Consider the following 10,085-nt stretch of genomic DNA (forward strand, 5'->3'; position numbering starts at 1 on the left):
TGCGCGGTCTGAGTCCAACTTTGGCGGGCCGGAGTTTGTTTTTGGCCTCCAGTGGAGCTGCTGATCAAATCCGCCCTCAGCTGCTTTCTTTGGCAGCTTGGGCCTGTACTGGCAGTGTGGGATACACCCCTGCCTGAATCAACAGTTTGTAATAGAGACTGCTGTGACACATTAGTGACAGCTCAGGACATCTGCTTGCAGGCTGCTAAAGGCAAGCCAATCCACCCCTGGACTGTTGGAGATGCTCTTACTTTGTGCACTGCAAATAGCTGTTTGTGCACTCTGCAGTGCACACAGTTTTCAAACACTTCACACACCGCGGGTGAAGGAAGAAACTTAAGAAGTTCCAAAATATTCAAATAAATATTTATCACAATTCACTAAATGTTTTGGATTTTTTGGCCTGTGGGAACATGGATTCCAGGTCCCCAAATGACTATCCTTTTCTTTTCTTAGTGGGCTTTTTAAGCATACAAGGAAGCTTCCAAAAACTCCCAAAACATTTAGAGACAACAATAAAAGGCTTGCCTATTGATTGGTCAAAAATATTGAAAAAGTTGCTTCCTACACCCACACTGAACAAAGTGTTTGAAAATTGAGTGCACTGCACAGTCACCAGTATGTGAAGAGCTTTTTGCATTGTCCAATTCAAAGTAATTTCAATGTTTTATTTGTGTTTGGGTTTTCCCAAGCTTTTAATCTTTCACCCGTACCCATCTTGTGTTTGGATAGTTGGTCTAAAGGTATAAATAAATTTTGTTGTATACACAAGTTTGCCTGTTTCTCAACTCTGTTGCTATAGATACAGCCAACAGTATGGTGCTGTTGTTTGGGCTAAGCCCACAGTTCAGAAGTAACAATGCAACTCTGGCTAAGTAAGGTCAGACTTGAGAGAGAAAGGCTAACAAGTTAAACATTGTTCTTCTTTTCCCAGATTACAAAAAATGATCATTGTTTTTTCATTCGCGTGCGAGCCGCTTGGATGCAATAGCCGTTCCAGATAAGGGGAAAGCATCGGCTTGGTCGTCGTCGAACTGAGGATAGAAAGATGAAGTTATCAACAACTGGGGATGTGCCCAATGTGCCAGCGAGCCGTCTTTCAGCAAGCAGGCCGGGCCGGGTGACGCGCCTGCACTCTTGAACCTGGTGAAGAACAGTCTGCTCCTAAATCACAACCACAAGCCTCAGCCAGTAGCAACCCTGAATGAGTGAATTTTCAGGGATGTTGCGTTCACTTTCACAGAGAGAGGTTTAAGACTCACTGATATCCAACCGCAGACATGGCAAGGGCGGCGGTGGTTGACTCAAAAACAGTCTCATAGCGGCCATCAAACACACTGAATTTGGTGCTTGTGCCGCCCATATCAAGGCCGATTTCCCTGATCTTATTGATGGGTTTGAAGGTGATGTGGGTATAGCCAAGGACACCAGGGGAGCGAGAGAGGACTGAGTAGAGGCCAAAGGAGCGCGCCACATCTGTCATCCCGCCATCCTAGCGCATGATCTCCACTCGCTTTGTCCGCCACCCCGTTGGGCTCTTGGGAGAGCTGGCCGCACATTCTTGTAACTCTGCTGTCCTGAGAAAAAATGACCTGCCAGACGCGGACTTTAGGGTTTGGATGTGAAGCCGAGCCGAGTGGCTCGCTTGTTGACCTGGAAGAGGGCCGCATATCAGAGAATTGCATCTCAGTGGCGGAAAAGACAGGCTGTTCTCGGGTTTGCCATCGGGGTTCTTGTAGATTCGGAACCTTTCTTTGGTAGCCCTGTGGCAAGCTGAGTGGTTAAAAGTTTGTCTTCACAATCAGTGAGCTTGGGGGAAGGGGATTGGACTGACCATATCAAGCCAGGGAGGCTTCTTTCGAGCAAGTGTAGTGAAGCAAGCGGATGTGATGGTCTTGTGGGCCAAGCTTTTTGAAGGTACCCAAAACAAGAGCAAACATTACAAGATTTCTCAGGAGCTTGGTAGCAAGAACAATTGTAAAAGATACAAGCGGAAATCTTACCATCAGGTTTCAACTAGCAGAAATTCTTTATTCCTCAAAGGAATTCAAGAAGAATAAAAGATCAGCTTGGTTAACAGGGTATCCCCATGATTTTTTTTTTGGTTGCAAGTTGGTTGTCTGATTCTTCAAGGTTAGCTGTTACATGAACAGATTGTAGCAAAAAAATCACAAGGCTTATAAGCTGATACAATTAGGCAACACTTATCAAGGATGAAAATATGTTTACTGAAAATGTGACACAAAAATGCATGGAAACAAACAACCTGTGATTCATAGTCAAAAGCAACATCCCAGAAGTGATCTAGTTCACCATTTCTGAGATTTTCAATGGTTGAATCAAAATATAGCAAGATGTGTCTCTGGAAAACTATAAGAAGAAGAATCATATTTACGCCTCAAGTCATTATGTTCACTTGGATTTAAGGAAAGAATTTGTACAAGACTCAAAAATCTGGCTGTGATTGATTTATATGTTAGGTAGAAGAGGGAGTTGACATGCAAGTTGATTTTGAATTCAAATTTTTACTTCAAGTTTGTTGGGCGGAATGGGGTCTTTGAATGGTGCTGATGTTTAAAGATAGTATATTTTTTTATCTGGCTGGTAGTGGCTGAGCCTGTGTTTAAATTGAAGCAGACCATTTCAAAATTTCATAGTTAAGTTCCATTTGAGAATGATGAATGCATGCATTGGCAATCCCCAATTCAGTCCATTTAAAATGATCAGGGATGTGAGATCTCTCTTCTAATTTATTGGCAGAAATGGGCTTTGGGTATGAGGTGGAGTGGCTCTACCATTTGCTGGTTGATTCTTGAAATGGCAACATATAACATTTACACCGGGTGGTGTAGCCACCTTGGAATATAGTTGCAAATTCTACTCGCGTGCCGTAACTGGCTCCCTGGAGCAAAATTTCCAAATTTTCTTTTTTTGGTGGGGATTTAAGGGCAAGCCATGCACAAGTGAATTGAGGCATGTTGAATCACCCTGAATTCCAACTCTTGCTGCACATGGATCTTTCAGAAACAAAATATGGATTGATTTAATTCAGAATGAGGATTAACAATATTTTTCAAGATACTCAAGGCGTGAATTCTGAATCCGTGAGTTGTTGTGCAGTGAATTAGATGCCAAGTTTATAAAAAACTGTCTTTCCAGAAGGATCACATTTTTTCACATTTTTTCTGGTTTACTGCACCATTTTCTTCTCCCTGATTCAAGAAATATTTTTAAATAAAGAAAAAAATAACACATCTGACTTACAATTGACATTGCTTCAAAGTTTGAGCCTGAACTATTGTTGATTAGTCTGGAATTTGGGAATTGCTGTCTTCCCAAGTTGTGTTAGTATTTTTTTCCTCTTCAGACTTCTGTCTATTGTAGAAGTAGAGTAATTTTTTGAATTAAATTTTTGACTTCTTTTGGTTTTGAAGCAGTTGACTTGAATTGGCGTATGTCACACTAACGTACGCCCGTACGTTTGTGTGACAACCGGGAGTCCTACACTGCGCGCCTCCTCGGAGAGGCTTATGTAATAAGTTCCTCAACTGGCCGGGCGGATCTCTTCAACCCACACTCCAATTGATGGCCGACCACCGGGTGGAGTACACACTCCGCTCGATGAACGGCAATCAAGCGGAGTATACATCCCACCCAATGACTGGGCATCAACTGGGGTGTGTACTCCACTAATGATGACCAGCCATTGAGTCCTGTGCACACCACTCGATGACCGGCCATGGAGCGGCGTTCTGGGGTTTAATGCCGCTCAATGGCCATTGAGTGGAGTAGATACCCCACTCAATGGCCGAGTGCTGGTAATGATAATGAAAATGTGCCCATACAGAGGGTTACAGCCAAGAAGACTGGAACCCAGGTCACAACAGTTGGTGGGTGTCCCATTGTGGTGGTCAAAATGGTAGTCAGTTTCAGATTCAATCCTCAAGCTCAGTCCTCAAAGAAACCATCCTCAAGATCAAGAAAAAAGTCCCAAGATTCTCAAGCCTCAAGCTCATCTTCATTCCCAGCTCCCCCCTTTCTTTTTCTTCTTGTCCCCCTTCCCTATTTATTTCCCTTTCTTGGTCCTAACACAGAAATTTTCTGTGGGTTTATTCCTAGTTGTTGTCTTTTTTTTCTGGTCTGATCTATTTCTGTTCCCCCTGTTCTGTTGTCATCTCCTGATTCCTTCTTCTTTTTTTTTGTTTCTTCTTTTTCTTTATCTCGACTGTCTGCTTGGTCTCTGTTTCATTCTGTGTTGTGTTTTCTGTTTCTCTTTTTTTGGTTGTTTGCGGTGGTGCGGGCGCTTGGCGCGCGAGGAAATGATGATATGTTTGTGACAGGCCTCCAGGAATCCAAGTTCCCGGCAAAGTTGAAGGATGGGAGAACCATATGTAGGATCCTTTCTGATCCAAGAGGAAGGTTATCAAAAATTTGTTGATCTTTCTTTCCGAATCCGAGTCCCAAGAGTCCCTAGAGTCACATTCCAGAATCCCTGTTCCAAACCAAACACAACCGCCACCAAGGATCCGAACCCCGGCAAAACTCCTCTCAAACCACTTCCCCCCCCCCCCCCCCCAGCTATCACTTTGACTCTCATGACTCACCCGGACCATCCAAGAGGGCAGCCACCAGGCACCTTTTTCCCCTCCCAGCGCTGCCGCCGGCCTAGCACCAAGCGGAGCTCCATACCGTCATCCAACCCCGACGGGAGTGTAAAAAAAAGCTGGCCCTGCCGCGTATGGTGGGGTTGGGGGGGTTGGTCCAGGTTGGCTCCCAGGTCAGACTGAACTTAACACAAGTACCTCCCGTGCTTGGTGCTTGCTTTGGAGACGCTTCGCGCCTCCTTTGAGAGGGTCAGACCAGGAGGAATTGAATAAAACTTCTCTATTTCTGAAAAGAGAGCCAGTTGCAAGGACAAATAAGCAACAGTCTCCACCAGAAAAACAACCGCATAAAAAAAGGTAAATGGAATCTGCGGCTCGGCCAGCGGGTACACCTTATCTACACCGGGATGAGTGTTCTTTGGTGAGCACCTGCACATCGGGATGGATTCCACCATGGAGCAGTCCGTACCTGCTAGCCAAGGAAGGCTGCTCCAGGCGGACAGCAGCTATGTGTATTGGCTGGCCGGACGGCGGAAGGTTTCTCCTCGCTTGCACTGCCAGCATAATTAGCTAGGTTAAGGTTATCCCAGTTAAACTGGGATGACTTCATCCAGCCAATCATGCTGGCAGTGTTGCCGGGCCCGGGGAGAATATTGCTCCTTGTAATTCACTTGGCTTGCCGGGCCCGGGTGGAATATTGCTCCTTACAATTCACCAGCTAGTCTACACCCTTGCCGAGGTTGCTCCCCGGCAATCACCTGCACATATCCTTGCCAAGAACGATTCATTCCCACCGGGCAGAATCCTTGGCACTGGTACATGCTTGACAAGGAGACTGGCCATTGAATGGAGTAAACACTCCCTTTGATGGCCGGTCCGACTGCACATCTAGAGGAGGACAGTCCTCTCGATGGCCACTGTCTTCTCCCTTTGATGACCTATTACATCGGCGGCCATTGGGAGGGGTAACTGAAGGCCAAGGAGGCATTCTTGCACCGGGAGGGGGCTGGGTGGGACAATCTTTGCAAGATCAGCATGTGTGGGTTCTCAGGCCCTTTTTTTAGCAATTAAAGAAGTTTTATTCGGGGGTGCGTCAGACCAGGTCAGACCGCAGTTGGGCGCGCTCCGACTAGGGTTCCGATCCGGTGCCCTGGGTCTGGGTACCGCCTTCCCGAGATCCGTACCTGGCGTATCCGGCTCCGATGCCGGGTACCCGCCGGGTATGGCCAAAAATTGAGCTACTAAGGCTCTGATGGGTGATGGTGGGAATCTGTGCTTTCTGATCACCACCACCACCGGGAAATGGTCCCTAAACGCGCTGCAGAAGACCCTGAACCAATTGTCATCGATTCAGCCTCCGAAAACAAACGGTCAACGCGTGAGGATGGTGCTGAAACCACAATTCTTTAGCATATTCTTGCCGGCGGTGATGACAAGTGATTCGGGGAAACCTCAGCTGGTGGTCGACAACCCCTGGTAAGAGCATCCATCTCACTCGACTGACAGTTGCCGTGCTGAGGAGAATACCCAGGCTAGAGCCATTCGCTCAGACTATCGAGGCTTGGTAAGTGACTTGTCTTGACTGTCTCTCCTTCCCCTAGTACTACTGACTACCACTGCTGTATATGAATCAGCATTCTAAAGTTTAAACATGGCAGACAAAAATTGACAAGACCGAAGGCGGATTAGATCCATTCTCCAAAGGGTACGAGAAATTTGGATTGATTGCCCAAGCAGACGGATCGATCCTCTGCCTTGAATGGGCTGCAGGCGCTCAAAACGCCAGCCTGATCGGCGACTTCAATAGTTTCAGGCAGGGAAATGCTATTTTGAGCAGAGGATTCAATAAATGAAATGCCTGTCCTCTGCTCCTCTGCTTTACAGATACCCGACTGGATACCCGGTATCTTGGGAGCCATCCCGTGACCCAACTTGACCCGGTATCCGGTTGGGTAGCACCGGATCTTCGGGGTCCAGATCGGAACCCTAGCTCCGACGGAGAGCGACGGAGCGTCCCATTTATGTACATGTACATAAGCTCGCCGCAGCAGCAAAAGATCTCCGATTTTGTTAAAGTTCTAATTCTCTGGCCTGGGATGTCGGTGAGAAACAAGCAAAGAGAGTAAATTTCGATCTATGAGAGAGAAAAGAAAGAAGAAAGAGAACAAAGAAAGAGATGAGAGTAGAACAATAGAGCTTACCTGGGATGTCGGTGAGAAACAAGCAAAGAGAGTGAGGAAAAGAAGGTTCACCGGCATCCCAGGGAGGAGTCTTTTAGAGTAAGAAAGAAAACACAATACAAGCATCACTAACAACAATATGCTAATAGAAAGTATACGCCTAAAACATAACAGCCACCCCCTCGAAAAGACTCCGACCACTGATCAAAAATTTGAGCAGAAACACAACGAGATGAAGAAGGGAAAGAAAAAAAAATCACGAGAGAAAAAAAATCAAATAAAAAAGAATCAAAATAAATGAACAGACAACAACAAAACAGAAAAAAATAAAATAAGTAAGTAAAAGAAGGAGAAAAAAAAATCCATGAAGTTGTCCGGGACCTGTGACTTAGAACCAAAAGAGAAGCACAAGAGTGTCGTTATCTTAATCAAACAAACTTTTGGTAAAGAATAAGACGGACAATCGCGGGGGGCGCATGATCGTCGCAGCTAGCGCATGCTATCCCCCCTGGTACTTGCCATCGCGTATGTCACACCCCAAGGGTGACATTTTGAGGCTGGCTAAGATCCTCTCGAAAGGCGTGGATCCAAGTGCCTTAGTCATGACGTCCGCAAGTTGCTGGTCAGTGGGAACCCATTTGATGGCGAGTCGCTTCCGGTGTAGTTGTTTGTTGACATAGAAGTATTCACGATCTGAGTGACGCGTCCTCTTGTTGGCCGAATTGTCTTTGGAGATCTTTACTGCCGCGTCATTATCGCACATCAAAGTAGGGGTAATGGTTTGGTTGGTCATGTCAAAGAATAATTCCTTCAACCACACTGAGTGACGTGCTTCCCATCCAAGCGCCATGAATTCCGCATGGCAAGTTGACGTCGCGACAGAGGGTTGGCGCTTGCTTGCCCAGAGTATTGGTGAACCAAATAGAGTTGTCACTGAACCATGAGTAGATCGGGCGAATTCGCCACCCCAGTTGGCATCCACCCACGTTAACATCCGGTTGTCACCTTTTTGAGGCTCAATGACGAGTTCCCGACACCCATAAGCCTTGATGTAGCCTAGAGCTTGCTGCACTGCCGCCCAGTGACGCTTGACAGGGGCCTTAGAGAAACGGGATAAAAATCCAACGGCAAATGAGAGATCCGGGCGTGTGGCTACGGCTAGATAATTCAGCGAGCCAACAATGGATAAATAACCATTCGGATTAACGATTTCCTCATTTGATTGCGCCGACGTTAGGGAGTTAGTGTCTTTGATCGGCACAGCACGCGGAAGAGTTGTGTCGGTGGTGAAGGTTTCGATTATTTTGCGAGTCAAGAAAGGTTGAGATAGCACAATTTTGTGCGCCAATGGTCGTTCAACTTTGATGCCTACAATGTTGTGAATTGCCCCCTCCCAGGTCGTCCTGAGCTTGGCCTCGAGAGCATGCCGGAATTCTAACATGATGGCGTCTGAAGATGCCGTCACGACCCCGTCATCGACGTGAATCCATACCAAGATTGTTTCGCCGCCACGCTGCATGTGATAGAAAGAATCATCGTAATGGCTGACAGTAAATCCGATGTCTTCCATCACTTGAACGAAGTGCTTCCACCAGCACCTGCCTCCCTGTTTCGTGCCGTAAAGCCCCTTGTCCAGCTTGAGAGATTTCCCACGGTGCTCCTCTGGCACATTCATGCCATCCGGTATCTTGATCCAAATGTCTTCATCAATCTCGCCGTGGAGGTATGCCGCCGTAATGTCGAAAGATTCGATTGACCACCCATTTGCAGTGGCCACCGTGAACAGCATCCGGAGTGAAGCAAAAGTAGCTGTAGGAGCCCAAGTATCATGATAGTCCTGACCGAAAATTTGACTGAAACCCCGGACAATATACCTTGCTTTATATTTCTTGATTGTTCCGTCCTGGTTTCTTTTAATGTCGAACAGCCAGCGGGCGTCAGTTTCCTTCCTTCCGGCCGGCACGTGCTCGAAGTGCCAAACTTTCATGCTCCAGATGTTGGACAATTCGGTATCCACAGCGGCCGCCCATCGATCCCCGTCCTTGCGCGCAATCGCTCGTGCGTAATTTCGAGGTAGAAGCTGGCTTCGAGTCACCGCTGAAAGTCCTGTCTTCTCAGGAGATTGCGCCTCAATGATTTTTTCGGCAGAGTCAGTGCCCAGAACCAAGGCTGCATTGAAAATAATGGGAGAAGTCTCCTCGGTATTCAGCAATTTGTCGATAGACCGCCGCACTGGTGGGTCACACGAAACTGTCGTCAGTTCTCCGTTGTGTCCGGGTACAGGTAGAGCATCGTTTTCAGTAGCCGTAGGCTCCGGCCCGTTGTTGAGGATCCTGTTGATGGAGTTTGAAGTTGTGAGAGAGGCTCGAGTGGGTTCAGGAGGATTGATGGAAGATTGATTTGAGTAAGGAAACGTAGCGATGGAGGACTCGAAGAAGGTGTTGTTTGTAGGTACCCAAAAAATCCAGCCTTTGCCCCCTTGCACATAACCAACCAGGTTACAATGCCATGCACGCTGATCGGTTTTGTTTTTGCGGTAGAGATCTGGCTTGTGGACAAATGCCACCTCACCAAAGGTCCGGAGACGATCGAAAATCGGCTTTTTACCAAACATGAGCTCGAGTGGCGTCTTGTCGCCGGTGAGTGAATTGATTAGACGATTATGTGTGAAGTACCCCCAGAGATAAGCAAATCCCCAGAATTTTAAAGGGAGTCCCGAAGAGATCAGTGCCGTCCTCGCCATTTCACCCACTGTTTGGTGGAGACGTTCAGCAGCTCCATTTTGTTCAGGCTCATACGGCATCGAGTGTTGATGCTCGATCCCTTTGTCCTGTAGCCAACTAATGAATGCTTTAGACGTAAATTCCCCGCCGCCATCCGTTCGAAAACGCTTGAGTTTCTTTCCAGTGAGCCGTTCCATACGTTCGATGTATCGTTTGAAGTTCAAGCACACGTCACTTTTCGCTTTGATCAAGAAACCTTCCGAGTAAGTAGTCGCCAAGTCCCTGAAGACAACTATGTACTTGACACCGCTGAAACCCTCGACAAATGGGCCCAGTACGTCCGACACAATGCTGGCTCATCAGATAGACGATTGCCCCGCACCCGCTTACTTTTGCTTACCAGACAGTCTTCACATATGAAGTCCTTGTTTGTTAACCTCTCAGGTAATCCCGGCAAGCTTCCGATGGCGCACATCTTAATGATCCGCTTCAAGCTTACGTGTCCGAGTCGCCGATGCCACATGAGTGCATCAGAATTTTTAATATTAACATTGCAAGCCGTGATTTCTGGGAGGGTA

The sequence above is a fragment of the Puccinia triticina genome, chromosome 4A (genome assembly GCF_026914185.1).
Source record: "Puccinia triticina chromosome 4A, complete sequence".
Taxonomy (NCBI): domain Eukaryota; kingdom Fungi; phylum Basidiomycota; class Pucciniomycetes; order Pucciniales; family Pucciniaceae; genus Puccinia; species Puccinia triticina.